Genomic DNA, 6,000 nt, shown 5'->3' on the forward strand with positions numbered 1-6,000 from the left:
ATTTCTGTTATGTTGTCTGAAACAAGCTACAAATTTAACATTTTCTTTCAGATGAATGATTTCATTTTTTAAAAGTTGTAAGTTCTGCGTCTAATTCACTTCTTTGCATACAGATGCCAAGTTGTTCGTAATTCATAGAAAAGATTATATCATCTACAATGAAGTCCTGCCATCTCTTGTGTGTTTTTTGAGTTTATTTCTAGGTTTTCAGTTCTATTCCACTAATCTGTTTGTATACTCCTTGCCACATAGCTCACCTTTTGGGTTACTAGTAAATCTCAGTGTCAGATATTTCAGTCCTATAAATTTATTCTACAGAATTGTTGACCATTCTGTATGCCTGTTGTCTCCATATATCCTTTAGAAGGCCAGTTTTTTTTTTATATTTGTGCAATAGGTTGGTACGATTTTACCATGGTAGTATTTAATGCCTTTATTAGAGTTGTAGATAACTAATATCTTAATATTGAATGCTCCTTTCTATGTTTGGTGGTTGTAGGGTCCCCCAATTTACAGGAAGTTGATCAGCAGTGTAGATGACATTCTGGGACTTACAAGTGGTATCAGAATGAGGTGAAAGACTGCAAGTTTGAGACTTGAACTAGTGACATTTGTGCCAACCAATGTAAAAAATATGTTCTTTTTTAAAAGTATTTTTTAGTTGTTCATGTACCTTTACTCTTTATTCATATGTGGTCCTGAGGATCAGACCTGGTGCCTCACACATGTCAAGTGCTGTGCCACTGAGCCACAACCCCAATCTGATTTTCTGCAAATTCACACATTTTCTTTTAGAAAAATATTTTTTTAAAAAATATTGTAGGTGAGGACCTTAAGCTGACTCCAGCTATGTTTCTGTTACCTGGTGAGAATTGTGACTCTGGAAGACTAACCATTTCCTTTCGTTGCAAAAGGGATCTGAGGTGTATGGACTTTACAGGATTATTTTCTTACCTGCCCAGGATTACCTCACTCACTGCTTAGGAATGAGCCTCAGAAGGCTACAGTGTTACAGTGAGCTTGCTCCACAGTTTGGAAAATATATTTATTCTAACATGCCAGGATTTTTATTTTTTGCGTCTTGTGAACAGTGACTATAACCATCTACTAACATAATTTTTCATATTGTTGTTCCTTTAATAAAATCTTAATACCATACAATTCCAGTTGGATCAACTATTTAAATATTTTGCTATTGAAGATTTTAATTGGTTGTTTGTGTGGATGTGGTTGTTTTGCTCTGGTGTCAAGGTAATTCTTCCAATAAAGTAGCTATGTTTAAGTAATTAGGATCCCTCCACACTTAGAGTTCCCAAGTGGAAAACCTGTGTGAACACTTCTGGTGTGTCTTACTCATTTCCATTTTGCACACCGAGATGATGACAGTTCTGTGCCTCTTTTATCACTAATAATTTTATTATGTATTTCTCAAAGCCATCATTTTCCTTGATTATATTTCCTTTTTGTATGAGTTTTTAGTAACTTATTGTTACCATTATTATTCCATTACAATTATATTAAAATGTCATTTTTTATTAACAATTTCTTTGTCTCAGACTTTTGAACACATATGTGCTGCTGTCTAGGCCTCTATTGTACCAAATTTATTCACTCATTGAACTGCTTATTGAATTTGAAATATTTCAAGTCTGTCTTTTAACGAGGTGGAAGTGTCACTTCACATGTCTCCATACATTAATATTTTATGAATATTATACACATTGGGAATGTGTCATGGATGATACTTGAAACTACTTGTATTGGCGAGCTCAGTCTATTTCATGGATACAAAGCAGAGAGAATAACTACCAGACTGTTTTCAAAGTTTTTTACAACATTTTGTCTCCCTTGGGCACAATCACCTTACAAGAATATCTTTGACAAGTTTGATTTGCCTCTGGAATGTCCTCCAAATTTCATATTCACTGATGGCAGAAAAGTTAGGAGTTGAGCTTTTATTCAGTGTTTGGATTATGGTATATATCCTTCTCTGATATAGAATACATATACTCTTTTTGGACTTAAGTTTTTTCCTCTGAAATAGATAATGGAAAGTATCTTATTACATAATTAAAGTCACTCTCATATATGACCATCAGTTCTACTAACCCTTAATTCCAATTAAAAACTGAATAATGGTTTTGCCCATGTTCTGTTGATCTAACAATTTTTATTTCAGGACAAATTGACATTTGGGGATGTGGCCATTGATTTCTATGAGGAGGAATGGAATTTCCTGAATCCTGCTCAGCAGAATTTATATATAGAAGTGATGTTGGTGACCTACAGCAACCTGGTCTTTGTGGGTGAGCATAACTTTCCTTCAAAATTCCTATTTATCATTATTTAATTTTCTTCCTTTTAAGTATATCTTTTGGGTACTTCACCATTAAAAATGAGATTCAGATTCATGTTTTCAATAAAAAAGGTGGGGTAGTTCTTGATGCTGACAAGAAAATATTAATGATGTTTCTTTTTGTCTTTAATGTTTTCCTTTGTTGGCATGATATACATCCTTCACTTGACATATGGTTGACATAGAGGAATGCAGTGATGTCAAAAACTGTGACCCACCTATAGCACAGGGCATAGTTGAGATAGAGGAGGAAGCCTAAATTCAAAAAATTAATTTCATTTTATCCAGCAGAAAAGATTTTTGAGAAGCTTTGATTTCTTTCTCTTGTTATCATAGAAGAACCTGTCCTGTGTTTTGTGCTTGAAAATTATCTATTCTCCTGCTTTTCCTCCAGTAATGTCTCTGTACATGCAAATTAACAACAAAACACTCCTCTTACATTGTGAGTCTCAATATTATCTGACAGCTCTTCCACAATTTTTTAAAATATTTTTTTAGTTTTTAATGAATTTCCCATTTATCCATATATGGTGCTGAGGATTAAACCCAGGGCCTCATACGTGCTAGGCCAGCACTCTATGACTAGTCTACAACTCCAGCCCCTCTTCTATTATTTGCAGAAAATTTTTGCACGTTTCTGGAGACCTCTAGGTCAACCCGTTTTAATACATTACTATCATAAGTCAGTTTCTCTGATCTTATCTGTACATCTTTTTCAATAAAATTTCCTTCTCAGTCTTCTTTCTGATATGTGTAACGGATTTTCTGTGAAATTATCTGCCATGGAATGAATGTCAAGATAGACAATGACTGCTGTTTTTAGAGATGGTGTAAGTTGTAGTTGAATAAGAGGATTTGTAAAATAATACATCTTTGAATATTCACTATTTGGTTGGTTATTTTTTTTTCTTTATTTTTTTATTATGTACAGTAGGTTCCATGTTACAGACTGGGTTTCCTCATATCAGTTAATTGCTTCACAAATTAAGATATGAAAGTCTCTTGTTTGTATTGCTAATAATGTTATATGTGCTTTGGCTTGTATAAATATTAAGCCGTTTTTGTCCATTACTTTTGTATTTCATCTTGATTGGGTTTTCATTCTGCCCATGTACGTAGAAATTGAAGTTTCCTATATACAAATGTAATGGAGATTGATGGCAGTGATACTTGAATGCTGAACTACACCCTAAGCTCCTTTTCATTCATAGTTGGAGAGAGGTTCTCACTAAGATAATGAGGATGTCTTGAAATCGCAATTCTCCTGCCTCAGACTTCCTAGTAGCTGAGATTGCATGCATTCCCATCATTTGTATATTGATGAGTTTGCTCTTATTTGTAGGATAATGACCACATTATTTTAAATGTAGCTTTGAAAAATTTAGCAATTTTCTTTTATATGTTGTTTGTAATTTTCATTGTAATCAAAACCAAAAAATAAAACTGTCTCCAAAAATTTTAAATATACAGTTCAGTAACATTAATTCAAATTGTTATGCAATGTGTCTATAACACGTTTACATCTCAAAAAAAAAAAAAAAATCAATTCCTAGGAAGCAAGTGCTCATTTCGGTCTCCCCATCACACAACCATTCTCTTTTGTTCAGAAAGCTGCTCCTTTAGTTTAGAGATGTCATGTTCATAGAATTCTGCAGTGTTCTTTCTGTGACATTTCAGTTAACCTAGTGTACATAGATTTTGTAAAACATATAATTAGAATAAATTCTTTGACATCAAAGTTCTAGTTTCCATATTCAAAATTGGCTCATCGTTCTTTTCAAGGGATATTTGGGTTGCATACCCTATGATAGCTCTGTTGAATAACATTGCAACAACACTGGTGTGCAATGTTTTTAATTTGCTATTGATGTGAAGGTTATTTCCACACTCACTAAGAAGTCCGTCTACCTATCCATTTCTGCATTTACAATTGAATGCTGTAACTTTTAGTATATTTTTAAGCAGGGAAATAGTCTTATTTGTATTTTGGGGGATATTCATACAATTTAAAAAAATAGATTTCTCTGCAAAAAAAAAAAAAAAAAAAAAAAATTAACAACGGGAGTTTGATGAATACTACCTGGAGCCTCTAGTTAACTTTAAGTAGTGTAAACATCTTTTATTTTATCTTTAAATTCTTGAACAACAGCATGCTCAAGAGTGTTCAATAACTGACACATATTTAGGGATTTTTGAACATTTCTATCACTTTTGACTTCAAATTTTTATTCCATGTTGGTTACAAAATATCACTTAAATATTTATTAGCCTTTGTTTTAATACATAAAATTGGTCTATCCAACATAATATGCCACTTGCAAATAAGAACAGGGATTCTATAAGTCCAATAGTTTCAAAATATTTTCAAAGTCTTATGCTTTGCAGTTACCATTTTACTTCACTGTATTTCCCTTTTCAGTAAGTGGGGATTGATGTCTCCTAGGATGACAGTGATACTTTGTTTTAATTCAACTCTCTCAATCTTTTCTTTGTGTGTTTGGGAAGTATGATGTACATTGTGAATGTATTTACTCTTAATTCAGAACCTAGGGAAAGGTTCCTTTTCTCTATTTTATGTCTTTTCAAAGGCTTTTTTATATTTAAAACGTATTATGTGTCCTATAACTGTCTTAAATCATGTTTTGTGTACTATAATTTAGAAGTCCCAGGTTTTGTTCAGTCACTTTTGTGTGTGACATTCTTATATCCTTTTGCTTTCAATATGTGTGTGTCCTCAAATTTAGAGTATCTGTGGACTACCTACATTTGTAATTTTTAGAGTTAATTCAGATAGCAAAGGTTTGTTTGATCAGAATTTTGTAATCTTGAACTTGCCAACAAAAAAAATATCTAAAAATGAAGAATCTCCTACACATATTTTGTATGAGTATCAACTTGACTTCACTTTATTAAAAATTCAATATATTTGTGTCTTTTCAAACTATATTATTGTTACAGGTATATATGCCTATTAACAGTTTTGTTTTTATGCTTTTGTATTTCAAATTCTATTGCAAAATTACATGATTTGTGACCCATCATTACAATAAAACAGAATTGTTTGTGCCAAGAAATTTTTAGAATTTCATATGACATGTGTGGCTGTGCACACTTACATTTCAGTATGAAGGATTAACATTAGTACTTTTTGGAGAACAGATCTAGTGTTGATGAATAGTGTGTGCATTTATATCTTTAAATTCTTAATTTTCCTTCTCTTTTGAAAGATAGTAGCTGTGAATATAATTTTTTGGTTGACAATTTTATTCTTTCATCCCTTGAAAATAGCCCTGAATTCCTTTCTGTGTTGTGAAGTTTTGACAAAGTATTTCACAAGTATATAGTTACACATTTCTAGGTTACCCATCTTTTTATCTTGGATGTTCTGAATATTCTCTGTAAGTTTTAAAACTTGGATTAAAACCTGCTTTGAGTCTTTACAACTTGGAGATAATTGAGCTGCTTGGATGTTTTATTTTATTTTATTTTTATATTCTGAGATGCATTTATTAGTACTGGAAAGATAACTACCACTTTACATTTTTTACTTTGGCTGGCCTTGAAATTTTGATCCTTCTGGCTCTACTTCCTATGTTGCTATGTACAACCACCCCTGCCTATTTCAGACATTTTCTAATGAAAGT

This window comes from Marmota flaviventris, chromosome 20, assembly GCF_047511675.1.
Source record: "Marmota flaviventris isolate mMarFla1 chromosome 20, mMarFla1.hap1, whole genome shotgun sequence".
NCBI classification, from domain to species: Eukaryota; Metazoa; Chordata; class Mammalia; order Rodentia; family Sciuridae; genus Marmota; species Marmota flaviventris.